This window comes from Ailuropoda melanoleuca, chromosome 7 (genome assembly GCF_002007445.2).
Source record: "Ailuropoda melanoleuca isolate Jingjing chromosome 7, ASM200744v2, whole genome shotgun sequence".
Taxonomy (NCBI): domain Eukaryota; kingdom Metazoa; phylum Chordata; class Mammalia; order Carnivora; family Ursidae; genus Ailuropoda; species Ailuropoda melanoleuca.
This window is the reverse complement of record NC_048224.1, coordinates 67,434,151-67,449,389: the sequence shown is the minus strand read 5'-3', so window position 1 is coordinate 67,449,389 and position 15,239 is coordinate 67,434,151. Positions and strand designations below refer to the sequence as shown.

General features: G+C 45.7%; 1 long non-coding RNA gene across 1 annotated transcript; it reads left to right on the top strand.

Moving 5' to 3' along the window:
• Nucleotides 1-938: 938 nt before the first annotated feature.
• LOC109490388 lies at nucleotides 939-8,981 on the top strand. The gene is made up of 3 exons (XR_002143714.1): nucleotides 939-952; nucleotides 2,924-3,029; nucleotides 8,854-8,981. It is a non-coding gene; the product is annotated as an uncharacterized LOC109490388 (long non-coding RNA).
• The last annotated feature ends 6,258 nt before the right edge of the window (nucleotides 8,982-15,239 follow it).

Sequence of the window (15,239 nt, the reverse complement as noted above, 5' to 3'; positions counted from 1 at the left end):
TGGCAAGTTCAGAGCATCCCGGCCCAACCCCCTCCGCGCTGCACAAGTTATACCACCCCCTGAGCTCCTGGGGGCGCTGTTCGAGCAGGCTAAGACGTGGATGTCGCCTCCGGAAGTCTTGAGCCACAGCGGCACCGACTCCCCATGACTGGCCCATAGTAAATTAAAACTAGGACAATCTACTGGGGACCCCAACAACAGCTCCTTTATCCAGGGCACACTTTTCCAGTAAAGTCAACTGTACCAAACACAACCAAGTCATGGATGGAAAGCAGAAAAATCTGAAGTAGAAATGTCGATTTAAGGCAGCGTTTTAAAATTACTCACTGGCAAATGAAATCAGGCCCTCAATCAGAGCAGCCCGCTCTTCTCCGGGGCATCATCTGCTTGCTATTAAAAAGCACCATAGACTGGGTGGCCTATAAACCACAGAAATTTCTTTCCTATTGTTCTGAAGGCTGGAAGTCTGAGATTCAGGTGCCAACCAGGTCAGGTTTTGGTGAGGACATTCCTCTGGGTTGCATGTCACTTTCTTGTATCCTCACGTGGTAGTCGTGCTGCTGGGGAGAGGGGAGCGGGGGAGCTCTTGGAACTCCCTTTTATGACAGCACTAATACCGTGAGGGCGCCACCCACATGACCTAATAATCTCTTCCCAAAGCCCCCCCTCCCCCCCAACCCAGCATTGAGAATTATGATTACGACACATAGATTGGGGTTGGGGGGAGAATAGAACATTCAGTCCATAGCACTCTCCAAGTCAGTTTGGTTGTCTGGTTTCTAAGCCAACAGAAGAGGAGAAGAGCCTGGGAGCAGAGTGGGTGCCCCTCCTAGGCCCTTTTTATTGTCCCCCTGTCCCCTAGCCCCTGGGAATATTGGCTGCTGTGGACTCACAGGTGTCCCCTTCTTGGGAGAACTGTCTTTGGCAGAACAAGATCCAACTCACTGGAGAGGTTAGAAGCATTCCCCACCCCATCCCCAGGCAGTCCGCTGCCAATAACTGCTTGACATAGGGGTGCACGGGCTTGGCTGCCTTCGGGGTCAGAATCCTTGTCTCGGTCTGTGCTTCCAGGAGACCTGAGAGACGTTGATGTACTGTTGGCAGAAATGGCCCCACCCTCATCCCCCACTGTTATCAAGTCAGACACTTGGTGTCATCTTTAGCCCCTCCCTCATGCCAGACAATACATCAGCCCCAAGACCTGCAAATGGGGCACCTCATCTTGAGTCTGTCCATTTGTCTTGTGCTCTGTGACACCACCCAAGTTCAGGCCACCATCACTTCCCATAGGTCTTGCTGCTTCCTGTTGTGCTTCTCCTTCTCCACTCTGTTCTCCTCATGTCGTCAGCATATTGGACAGTGTCACTTCTCCAGTCAAACTGCACAATGACTCCCAGTCTATTTAGAATGCAGTCCTCCTTGACAAGACCGGGCATGACTGGGCCTGTGCTGACCTCTCCACTTGCATGTCTCTGCCATCCTTCCTGTCACAAACCCCCAGCCACCCCACCTCCTCATCCTCCTCCAAACAACTGGAACCATTCTGAGAGTGTCTGGAATATATACAGGGATCTCTGGTACCCGGGGCATGTTCTGTCTGGAAAGTTCTGCCTCACCTCTTTTCCTGGCCCACTCCTTCCTGTCCATTCCTCAAGACGGGATTTGGACACCCTTTCCCACCAGAAGCCATCTGGATCCCCTTCCCTCTTATGTCCTCTACTGGAACAATTGCTTGTATTCTTAGCATCCTCGAGCACATGATGTCAGGGTTGGAAATGTTTTATTCATGGCCATATAATGGGCACTCAGTAGTTATGTAATAAATTAGCAAAATGGCAGTGGATGGCCTGATATCAAGAACTCAGAAAGCACAGCCATCTGAAGCCATCTTGTGTGAGACCAACATCCCTGGCTACCTACTTCCACGGCTTCTAAAGCATTCCTGCACCAGAATCCAGAATACTCTATTCTGACACGGAGAAGGAGAAACTAGCAGGTCCTCTGCAGAATTCCAATTTTAATAGGACATGTTCCAATTCTCTGCTCCAGTCACTCTGGCCTCCAAGAACAGGCAAGTAGGTGGTTGCCTCCCCCCACCCCCAGCACCTGCATGGCTGTCTGCACCCCCACCTTTGAGGTGACTCTCGGTGAGACCTTCCCAGACCACACTATTTCAAATCTCAACTCCCGTTCCCTCATGCCCCAACACCCAATCCCCCCTTTACTCTGTTCTCCACAGCAGTTACTACCACCCAACTTACCAATTATTTGGCTTATTTGTCTTGTTTATAGTCAGTCTGATGGTATACCGCCAGCTCTAGGAGGGCAGGGTTTATGGCTTTGTTCAGGGCTGTGGCCCCAGTTAGGCCAGTGCCTGGTGCACAGTTAGATAACTCTTCATTGAATGAATGTATAAGATAGAAGCATATTGCTGAGAATGGACACACAGGACACAGTCATGCAAATTTTGAGACTAGATTTGGGAAGTGTGAAGCCGAGAAGCTTTGAAGTTGTGCTTGGCTGGTGGCCTGATGGTAAAAGAGAGCTTGGTGACGACAGACATTCATCCTAGTTTTCTCTTCTGTCTTCTCTATCAGTGAAAATGATCTAAAAACTGGGAGGGAAGAAAATGTTATGTACTGACATCAGTTAGCTCTGAGATATTCATGAAGGAAGACAAACCACTTTCTTCAGTGTTTCTCAATCACATCAAGCCTTCTCCTACTCCTCCTTCCAGAGCTGGCAAGAAATCCAATTGCCATGATTTTGGGGAGGACTTTTCCCCATAAGGTTATTCTAAAGTCCTTGGTGGGGGTTGCTTAAAGTGGCTGCATGCCACTCTGCAGCAGCTCCTTGCCCTGACCCAGGCCATGCATGAGAGGGCATGGGCTCTCCCAAATAACATTCTAACTCTCTCTCCCAGATCTGGCCACAAAGACCTATGTCAAGTCCTGGTTAACAGGGAAGTGTGTGGTTCAAGAAAGGGGAGGAAATTGGCAGCTGGCACTGAAGGCTTTCCATGAATTCAGGTAGGCAGATCCAAGGGAGGACATCTCAGGGAGCGAGGGTGAGGCTCCTGGGAGGCACAGAGATGATTAGGAATCTTGGAACAATTATGGGGAATTGGTAAGAGGCAAAAGGACTATGGATATTCAAAGTGGGGGTGGGGGATACAGAACAAGTTGGATAGCAGAAATGAAGACCCAATGAATGTGACCTTGAGTACTAACAAATGTCTAGGTTAGATGAACAAACTGATGGCATGTCATTCAGCTGATGTTTCATGCACTTTAAGGAGAAGAATGAATGATTCTGGGGTGTTAACTTGTGTCCAGTTAACCTCATACTTCATTAAATTTCTTGATAGATTGATTGCAGGATAAAAGAGTACCTTCATTTTGGCAAGATGGTTTAGGAGTCTTCTTGATACTCATCTCTGTAGACAAGTTGGGGAACTGTTGGCCAGACGAGTCATCCATATCATGTACATTGCGCACTTACTGTGCTCTGCATTGAAATCACAAAGATGAATAAAACATGGTTCTTGCCTTGGAGAGACTCAGCGTGGTGAGCGAGACATCTATGCAAAGAAGTAATTATGATACACTCTGATAAATGCTGTAATTCAGTCGTTTGCAAAGTGCTGTATGTGATGGGACAAGCAGGTGACTTTGTAGTTGGTTAAAGAACATTAATCATTCAACATCAAGGTAGAGGGAGGTCTCTTCTACTGTACCACTAAGATGTATATCAATTCTATGTTGTCCAAACTCTTTTTTAAAATTTATATGAAGACACCAAAGTCATGTTGGTCAAATTTGTCAACTTATGGGGGGTAGCTAATACATTGACCATGGAACAGGCTTCAGAAAAACCTCCAAAATCTAGAAAAGTTATGTCAACACTGAATGATGAAATTAAAAAAGAAAAAATGTAAAGTCTTGGGCGTCTGGGTGGCTCAGTTGGTTAAGCGCCTGATTCTTGATTTCTGCCATGATCTCAGGGTTGTGAGATGGAGCCTTCATTGGGTGCCATGCTCATCAGGGAGTCTGCTTGAGATTCTCTCTCTCCATCTCCCTCTGCCCCTCGCCCTCTCTCTCTCTAATAAATAAATAAATCTTTTTTTAAAAAGAAAAAATATAAAGTCTTGACTTATATTCAGATCTGAAAAGGTTCTAGAGGGTTTGGATGTCTTCAAGATTGGTGTAAACCAGTCTTACTAAAAGCTGAATGAGCAATGTGGTAGCTACTACAGCAGTTTGATGTCCAGAACAAAGAAGGTACTCATTCCACTTTATTCCATACTAATTGAACCACTTCTGGAAGATAGTACTTTATTAATTAAAGGTACTCAACCAGGGTGGCAAAGACTCCATGAAAACCGAGAGGTATCAGGGACCCAAGTATCTAGGGCCTGCTCCATCCTGGCATCACAATGGTAGCCTGAAATGAGACCCATTCTTCTGCACAGTTCCTGCTGCTCCTCAGAATGAAGGAGCCCATGCACATGACAGACCTTGCCCCGTGCATTAATGGGACTTAGAAATAGTTTTAGTTCTGAACTAAGGGGACCTCACCCCACTCTGATGCCATAAGCCAGCAGCTCCTTACAAGGAGGAATGGCTGACTTCCTTTTGCTCTAGTGTCTTGGGCATTCTGAGGTTTCCCCATACTATCTTCTTTAACTTCAGCTGGTCCCTGATGCTGGCTTCCTGTCCCCCCTTCCAGCTCTCCAAGTCTGAAGATCAGGCCAGTAACATCGCAGTTGGTGGCTCTTGAATAAGGTAGCCCTATGTTCACTTTGCTTCTGCATGCCTCTCCTTCCCATCCTGCCCCAATCTCTGCTGCTTGGATCTTGCCGGCTGTTGGACCGGGATGTGCCAAGTCCCTAGTTGATTTCTAAATGTTAGCTTCACTTCTGCCTCATGTCTGCTCTAACCAGTATCCCAAACACATGCAAGTGTGCGTTCATGTATACACACACATATCTGCACAGCGCACACACAAATACACTCCTATTCACAACCCACCCGCTCCCCTGCCCCAGGCTGTTCTCCCAACCCCCGAGTTCAGAAGGCTTTGATTTATTGTGCCAAGGTGTAAACAGGGCAAATGGGTGAACACTCCTCTGTGGCAGATTCCAGCTCAGGAAGAGAAACAATGCTATAAAGACTCTTTGGCTTGGGGATATTGTGAAAGGGATTTCTAAGCTTATGGGGAGTTTAACCAGTCCAGTGTCCCCAAACCTGGCTATATACCAGGTAGTTTAAGTGCAGACTCCAGGGCCCACTCCAAACCTACTACGTTAGAATTTAGAGTGTGAGGTAGGACTGTGTATTCTCAGCAAGTCTACTGGACCATTTGATGCAACTGGGCCTGGGACTGGCATTTGGATTAGGTTATCTTTTCTAAAGCGAAGATTGCATTTGTGCTTTTTCATAGTGATGATTCTAAGAGACCAAGAAACTGTTCAAAATGTTAAAGAGTTTAAAAGTTTAAGTTTCAGAGTTCCTCATTCCTTAACACTGCTGGCAAATTCGGGATTGCTATTCATATTCAAGGATGCTGTTGCTACTGGGGATTACTTCCTGCTGGTACGGCAGCTTAAAGGTCAAGTGCATGATTGCCAGGCCTTTCCAAGGGCTGCATTCCCAGAGTGTTTCAGGAAGAATTCCCTAGGGTACCATCATGGCCTTGCCTTGGGAGCACAGCCTTGACCATGGGCTGCCTCTGCCAATGCTGGGAACAACCCTGAACATCTGCTTCCCTCTTGAACTGGTGAGCCCCGTAGGTGAATCCCATGATGCTGGGGCCAGGAGCCAGCACATGACAAATGGCTGTTCTGGCTAATTGTGCAGATCAGACCCCATCTCCATTGGGAAATCAACCCATCCTCCTCTGTCTCACAGCCTGACCTCTGTTTTCCTTCCCCCTAAAGAAAAGGGAGTTTTGAATTCCCATCATTCAGTATTTGAGATTAGCATCTCTCTATAGTTTTAAATATATATAAATATATATAATGTGTGTATTTATAATCTATCTACCTATTTATCTATCTATCTACCTACATACCTACCTACCTGTCTCCCTATAATGCCTGACATTAATCTGGTCAATGCCTAACTCTTACATCAGGGACATATGCTCACTCTTTTTCAGTATATAACCTTGCCACAAATAAAATTTTTCCAATATCCAAAAAGACGCTAATAATAACATTATTCATAGTCACAGTAGAACAATTTTACTTCTTAGTGTTATATTTCTTCCCACCATACACTGAGATTCAAATAAGTATATGCAAACAAACTAGGACACATTTTAGTAATGCTGGATTAAAAGGGACTTTTTATTGAACAAGCCCCACACAGTTGCAGTAATAGCTACAGTAACCTCCATGTTGAGGACAGAGAGAGAGGACAAGCAGAGGAGGGAGCATCCAAGGGCTTAGATGTCCCTGGAGCTCTTCATGGGAATGAATGTGCATTCAAAAGTCAGGAATCCCACAACAGCTGCTCAGCTCATGGATGCCCATGAAATCCACCCACTACAAATCCGAGGCCTCTGTGGGATTTATGCACCAATTTGGAGGCCAAAAAAAAAAAAAGAGGATTTTCTTATATCAAAGCAACATACTAAGAGAGCCAGAGGCTCTTTGGTGTTCTTGAACAAGGGAAAGCGTGTGCAGGGTCCTGCTGATCCTACCATCAGCAAGATAGTGTGAGTGTGGTGTCCCTCCCCCTCTGACCCTGCCCAGGAGGTTGGCCATCCCTCTGGGGCCCCTTTATCGGTGTCAGAAAGCACTGGAAGGTGTGGCACACAGGACAGGTCAGTATCACATTCTGTCAGAGACATGACCAATAGGGGAGGAGTCAGAAGAGTAGAAACACTGTCCCTGCTGGCCTGTGAGGCCCCTTGGCCACAGCCTTGACAGCCACTTCCTTAGGCTGGGGAGTGCCCATCCCCATAGCGGCCATGTATCACTCTTGTTCTTGGGAGAATCAAATCGATGTTTGTCACCAGTTTTATCAGCCTGGTCTGTGAGTCATATTGCACATCAGATGGACAATGAGAGTTTGGTTCATCATCACTTCCTGGGTGCAAAGCAAACATGGAGAGTTGAGGCAGCTCTGGGAGATGGTGTGCCGATGGGCCAGCTACACAGGTAGCTGGTGCAATGGGATGCTCCTCAGAGAAGTCCCCTTGCCCTAAAATACATTTCTCAAGAGGAGATCAGGGTACCTGAGTTCCCATTGTCACACTTTTTCAATCAATGACTCCGTGAGGCTACTGCTTAATGGAAGGCGTAAGGAATAATGCAGTAATTCCGTGAATGGTTGTCTAGTCTCAGTTTATAAGATTAGTTAGGTAGATCTAGAAGAAACCAAGAGCAGGTAAAATTGGGTGGGAGAGTCAGGCCCATGGGTGTGGTTTGTGGGAAGCTCCACACCTGCACTGTTGTAGACTCGTAAAGAATGAGGGCTTTGAGCAGCCAGCAGGGGGAGGGGGAGGGGTGTGGTGGAAGGAGTAGAATAGGTCACCATAGGCTGGGGATCTTGAGAATTAATAATTGTCATAACAGAGGTGTTGTCCCAGTGGACTCTGCCTGCAATTTCTATCTGTTACAATGAGGTGGAGGAAATGCAAGTAGAATTGATCTAAAAAGCAGCACAGATCATTCTGAAAAACAACTTTTTTCCATCACCAGAAACCATTTGTTGATTGTTATGCTCAGGATCTGGACAAAAAAGAACCTCATATTCAATCTCTGCCTCCTTCAAAGCTTGCCAATCAAAGAGAGACGCAGAAGTAGGACACAGAGAGCAGGAAGAAACATCTAAACATGAATGGGTGGTGAGATATTTATAGCGTGTGTAACTCTGGAATGCACAGCTGCAATCTTCAGCACAGCTAGGAAATGAGCAGTAGGCAAACCAATCAGTCAACCCATCCTTCATTCGGTCCCTTAGCATTCAGAGTGCCAGCCGGGTGCCAAGCCCTGCACTGGGAGTCTTGAGGTGTATAAAGATGAAAAATATATGGTCCTTAGTCTCAAGGAAGTTACCATGAGAGGAGAGTTAAGACAGATATGATGGGGTGGTAATAGCACAGATGTTGAGTCAGCCAGACTGCCATCTGAATTCAGTTTCATGGTGCCACTCTGAACCATTGTTTCCTTTTCTGTAACAAGGGGTACTCATACCCACCTCCCAGAGTTGTGTAAACATTGAAGGAGCTAATCAAAAGTCCTAATGCCATGACTGATCTAATGTTAGTTTTCCTCCTTTCGTTTACAAATTACTCTACCATGAGGCAGAAAGTGATGTGACACAAGAAAAGTGTTCTGAGTTCAAAGAATGGAAGTGCAATTATTTACAGCTGGGGAGTTCAGAAGAAAGTTCAGGCGGAGGGGTAGCATTTGACCTAGTTTGAAAATGGGTGGATTTAGATATGTAGAAACAGGGGGTAAGAAATTACAAACAGAGGGAACAACATGGACAGGTCCAGATGCAGGTGAATGCTGGAGTGGTCGATAATGTTGGGAGATCATCAGGGTCGGTCATATCATTGAGGACCTTGATGCTAGGCTAAGGTGAACCCTCATAGAATCAAAGGCATTTGAGCTAGAAGGTGAGATTGGTTGGAGCTATGTTTTATAAATAAAAATCTTATAGTTGGGGTTCTTTTCAATTGAAGAGGAACTCTTATCAATTCCAGAGGCCAGAAGGTATGACAAAAGGTCATGATGGTCTCAACTTTGGAGGTGAAATGGAATAAGAGGTAGCTGGGAGATTCAAGAAGCAGGATGTATGTGTGAAGAGCACAGAGTAACTCTCTCTATGGTATTTGTAGCCTTAGTGACTAAATGCAGACAACAGAGAAGATGTGGATGTCAAGCTGGTGGAGACTATTCTGGACTATTCACATTTCTGGGAGGAAAGGAACTACAGGCAAATGGGATACTGAACTGGACCACAGAGGAGAGGTCCCAGATAGAAAGATCTGCTTGTGAGTCACCATTGTTAAGGTTGATGGAGATGAAGAAGGGAAGAGAAGAAGGTGAAGGAGAGCTCTGGGGACCTGGACATTGTGAGGCAGAGGAGGGAGAGGTGGGAGAGGAGGAAGGCATATTGGAGAGATGGAAGGACAGGAAGTCACAGCCAAAGAAAGGAGACCTCCTAATTAAAAAAGATATATGTACCCCCATGTTTATTGCAGCATTATTTACAGTAGCCAAGATATGGAAGCAGCTCAAGTGTCCATTAATAGATGCATGGATAAAGAAGATGAGGTGTGTATATGCAATGGAATACTACTCAGCCACAAAAGGATGAGCTCTTGCCACTTGTGACAACATAGATTGACCTAGAGGGTATTATGCTATGTGAAATAAGTCAGAGAAAGAGAAATACCAAAACAAACAAATGAACAACAAAACAAATGAAAAACAAAAAGCAGAAACACACCTGTAAATACAGAGAACAAACTGATGGCTGCCAGAGAGGAGGAAGTGGGGGGATGGGCAAAATTGCCGAAGGGGAGCCGGAGGTACAGGCTTCCGGTTATGGAAGGAATAAGTCATGGGGATGAAAGGCACAGCACAAGGAATATAGTCAATGGTGTTGTAATAGCACTGTATGGTGACGGATGGGAGCTCCACTTGTGGGGAACATGGCGTAACACATAGAGTTGTCCAATCACTATGTTGTGCACCTGGAATGAATGTAACATTGTGTGTCAACTATAGTTCAATTTTTAAAAAGTGCCAAAAAAAGAAGAAAGAAGAGTTCCTGGTAGAGGGGAAGGCCACTAGTGGCCAGTGGTGCAGAGGCTAAAGAAGACAAAGAACAAGAGCGTTGGCTTGCAATTCAAAGCTCACTGATGGTGTCTTTTTTATACTCCGACTCATTTTTGTTGATGGATTCTTTTTGTTCTTGCTTTTGGATTTCACATGGATAGCTTTTGTAGGAACAACAACAACAAAACTTACTGATGATCTCAAAGAGGTATAAGCCAGACTGTAAAGGCTTGCCAAGAGAGACTTCAGCATTAGGAAATCTAAGCCGGGATTGTGGATTGCTCTTTGAGAAGTTCTACAACCCAGAGAAGGAGAAAGAGAGCTCAAAGTTAAGTGCAGAACCAACGGAAGGTTGCAGTGATACCCCAGAACCCTTCCATCTTTGGGAGAGCTGGTGATTGAATTTTCAGGAATTATGTGAGCTTCTTGTTAAATTGACTTGAAATACTCCCACAGTGGATGTGTCTACATTACGGACATCGGCAAATCCTACCCATCTGCCACCTTCCATCACCCCCTGCCAGTGGTGAAACACTTCACCTCTGTTAAGATGGAGAAGGCAAGTGGGTTTCTAGGCTGGGAGATTGAAAAGTGGGTTACGTAGAGGGATAGGAGATGGGGAGAAGGGAGAAGAAGCAGACCCAGGGTCTAGGGAAGCCTAGGTGTCTCCATGCCAGGCGGGGACACGGAGGCTGTGGAGGAGGTGGGTTGGTGAGGATGGGATGTTGGCAGCATCACCGCATGGACTCGGACCGAAGAGTTAAGAGACTCCCTGACCCACCTGTCGCGACTGAGTGGATAAGCGTCACCTCCCTGTCACATCAACTGAAGGAAATTAGTCAAACGACAATAATGAAAGACCCAAAATGCATCCTTAAGGAAAAAATCATTTTAACTGAGGTTGGAAAGCCACGCCTTTGTTACGGTATGATACGTCTTGGGTTGTTGAGCTGAAAGCCTTAGAAGTTTCATCATTGACAAGGTTGAGCCTTGCGGTGGTGATCAGTACGTTTTATAGGATCTCTCAATCCCGTTACCCGTGAGAGTAGCTCAGTCATCCAAAACAAGAACTGGGCAAGAAAGCACATTATGAATTTGGGTAAACATGACCCCCAATGTAACACACTCTGTGTTTTCTTACTTAGGAGAAAATGAACGGTCCAGATAAACACAGACACCATCACTGGAATTTGAGGCTAAAATTTGAAACTTAGTTCTGTGGGGACCGTACCCCCTAAAACCAGATTTAAAGTTTCTTTTCTCAAATAAGATGTTTGAGACTTATTTTTTCCTGATACTCCTGTGATACAGTCCTGACCTTTCAGAACTTTTATTTAATTTAAAAGGAGTTACAACAAAAGTACGTTTTATCCTAAACATATTTAACCTTCATTAGAGGTTTTATTAAAGTTCTGTGTAGGTACACACGCACAAGAAAAGAAAGTACAAGGAAGGGCGGAAGAGGGAGAGACAGAGAGACAGAGGGAAGGACAGAAAAGCACATGCTTGGCCGGCTCTCGGGGCCGGAACCAGGTGTGATTTAAACATCTGTAATGACCCGCTGTCACATCTCTCCGGGCCCCGGTGCTGGCTGTCCAAAACAACAGAATTTCACAACATTTCAGGGCTGATTGTGGGAGAGAGCTACCAGCTGTTTCCTTGCTTAAGACGGCAGTCCCCCAGGCTCCCTTGCAAATGTCAGAAATGTCAGACCTACTTCCAGACAAATACCTCAGGAAAGACATACTCAGGGCAGCTGAGGACACTTGGTGCTGTTCCCTCGTATCAATAGTGTCTTTGATGAATGCACTTGGCCCTTGGCTGCTGAGACTTCCAGCGGGGAATTCTTTGCAACTCTATATGACACATCATCTGGCCCATAAATAAAAACCTGCTTTTCTTTCCTTTGAGGATAAACAGTGTCGTCAATGGGCTGGAGCGGGGGTGGAGGGGTGGAAGGGTGGAGGGGTGGCGGTGGGGGGGGGGTTCATTCTCAGAGTAAGGCAGAGCCCAAGATCTTGGACTCCAAAGTTCAGGGAAGGGTCACCCTCTCTGACTGAAGGTTTAAATTAAGGAGACTTTCACTATCATAGCTCAGTGTGAATTAGCTTGGAAATGTGACATGCTGTGGAAAGAAGCTAAAATGACATAGCAAAAACAGAAATAATAGTCCTAACAGAATCTAAAAAATGTGTGGTGGGTAATGAGAATTTTTCAGTATGACCCTGGTACTGTCCCCGGGGAGGAGGTCGGGAGGGTAACATGGTGTCTGGTCTGCTTGGCAGTTTCATCGTGAACTAATAATTCGGCATCCTGGTTTCTAAAGTGGTGTGAATCTTTTCACCAGGACTTAATGAGATCTAGCTTGTAAGATAATTTCTGAATCTATTTTTAAAAAAACAGCAATAGAAGTGATGATTAATATGTACTGAGACTTCACAGTGTGCCAGGCACTGTGCAAAGAGCTTTGTATACATGGTCTCATTTGATGTCAGAAAATTACCACTTACCCCTCTATCATCGCCACTGCCATCACCACCCCCATGACATAAATAATGAGACTGCGGCTTCAAGAGTTTAAGTAACCGGCCCAAGGACAGCAGCTAGTGGCTGATAAGTGGCAGAGCTGGAATTTGAGTCCAGGGTTTATCTTCCTTCAAAATCCATGCATTTAATCACTTCCTGAGACCCCGAGTCTCCGAAGAGCTGGGTGTAAAGACACAGAATAGAAAGAGACCAAGCGTCTTGGGAGCTGTGAGCCAGGAACTGTGGACAAAGACCAAATACTTATGAGAACAGTATTCTGGTCGCCTGAATGACCAAACATATATTTGCTATAAATCACAATATTGCAGCAAGCAATTCTGTTGTGACATGATTATTGCCTTGATGGAAGTGTGAGAGAGTGTAGCAGGAACTAGCAGAAGGAGCCCCTAAGTATGCCTGGGAGAGCCAGAAAGAGCTTGAAAAGTGAGTCGGAGTAGCTAGACAGAAATGGGGGAGGTTCCTTCCAAGAAGAGACAAGAGCATACGCAGGGAGATAGAAAGAGCTAGACAAGTCTGAGAAAGTAACAACAGCCTGAGACAGTGGAAGGGCAACCTGAGGCAGTGTTGGGGGGCAAACAGGAGTGGGGATGGGGCAAGCCTGAAGGTCACTAAAATGCCTATTATAGCAGGGACTGTCATATACAAGATGCATATACATTATGGGTCTCTCCAGCTCTGACGGTCTATTATTCCACAAACAATACATGAGTTGGACTCTTTATTTCAATTCAGTTAAACAAGTATTTATTGAGGGACCTACAGGCATACTCCTTACCCTTTACTGAGTCTAGGTAAAATCCATGTCCTTTAATTAACCATAAACAACGATTTCCAGCAAGTGGTAAATGTCCAAGGAGCTCTGCAATCCTCCTGGGCAGGAATCTTTTCCCAGCAGGATCCCTGGAGAGTCTCCTGTTCCTCCTTCTCCAGGACATCAGCAAACCTCCCCATCGCATTTGTTAAGCCTGAAAATAGAAACTGCCAATTATTTTACCAGTAAAAGATGGGTTCATCCGGGGATGAAAGAGACTTGCAATGTGGGACAAACATGCTGTAGCAAAACTGTAGGCAAGTTCGGGGGAAAAAGGCAAGTCACCCGTTTTTAAGGAGAAAGGGGGTAATTGAAGAAGCCTGCTGTAAATTAAAAGTCCATTGGAGTAAACTGGGAGTTCCAAGTGTGGTGGCTTTTCATTGACTGAGCTGTTGCCTGGAGATGAGGAAAGTGTCCCTCCCTTCCTTCCTTCCTTCCTTCCTTCCTTCCTTCCTTCCTTCCTTCCTTCCTTCCGTCCTTCCTTCCTCCCTTCCTTCCTTCCTTCCCCTAGTATGGTGGTATCCACGTGCAAGGTCAAGTCCATGTAAGGTCAAGTCTGGCTCCTCCTGTCAGATCTGCAATCGACTACAAGTGGTAGGGGTAAGTGTTCCCTTGCGGGAAAAACTCCCACGTTCATTGTAGTGAGGTTCCCCTTTACTAATTTTCACACACCTGTCTGAATGTAACATCCCTGAAGATCTCCACATTTAGTTGCCTGGGACTTTGAGGCCAAAAACCCCAGCCCCTGCCTCTCATCCCTGCCATCTTGTCACCAGCCCAGGTGTGGGCCTCAAAGTGTCTTCTTCTGCCCAGACTTTTCCTTCGTTTTCCAGTGGCTACTCCCTCCCTCCTAACCAGTGCCCTGCTATCATCCAGATTAGTTATATCATCATCTCCAGCTCTTCCACCTCCCAGGCTTACAGGAAACCTGGTTGAACCCCAAGAATATCCCCTACCCACTCTCTGAAGTGGAGACCCCATTTTCCTTTATACCCCAAACATCTTAGGGCCTTTAGCTGGCAGCAGCACACGTGCTCTCTACTGCTTCTTTCAGCCCTTTACTCTGCTACTCTTGGGTACAAACCTTGATGTCCAGGCCACCTTCAGCACACATCTGGCTGACAGCTTCTGGCCTCATACTTGCGTTTCATTCATTGAGGTCTTTGATGCCTCACTCATGATACTCCTTTCTACCCACATCACTCTGGGGACTTTAACACTCAGGGCAAGACTCACACAACATGGTAGACTGGGCATCAATGATCTCCCCTCTCCTCCACTGCAAGCTTCCAACAGCTTGGACATTGGCATTGCCCAGAACTGTCTTCCCTCTGAAATCTTACACCTGAGTACCTTACTCTTGACTGTCATCTGCTATCATCCTGCTCTATCAGTTTGTTTGCTGTGCTCACCAGGGTCCCCTAAACCTCTGACTTCTCTGTTTTTCTCCCGTCAACTTTACCCCCATATCTTTACTTTTGCTCCTTCCAGCCTAGTTCCTGGTGTTTATCCCTTTCTCCATTCTGTGAAGACTCTAAGTGTCCTCACCTCCTCGCCTTTCTACCACATCAGTCTTGTTACATCCATATCTTGGGGCAATTCAACAATCTGTTTTCTTGGTTGCCACACATAGTTCAGTGCTGATGCAGAAAAAGCACAACCATTAGAGACAGATGACATTATGGACACATGGTGCAACTTCCAGTGCCCTTGTAAACTCACAGATTCATTCCATTTCCACTACTTTAAATGGCATTCCAACTTTCACTTCTTTCCTCAAAGCCATTGAGAAATGAATCTTCAGCCACAAACTAGCTCAACTCCCTTCAAAATTATCTCTATTTGGACTTGCCCTTTATGTCCTTCCTGAATTCCCAGAGGAAACGGTGTTCTCTTCCTATTTCAGTCCTTCTTGTCTCCTTCATGGCTAAGATCTTTCTTCACTGGTCCATTCTTCTGTATTTTCAACTTCTACTCCACTGGTGTTTCCTTAACAGCCTATTAGATTTGGCAAACCTTTTCAATATTTTTAAAAACAAATATTTTGATCCTACTTCTCTCCCTAGCAACCTGCTCCTTTCT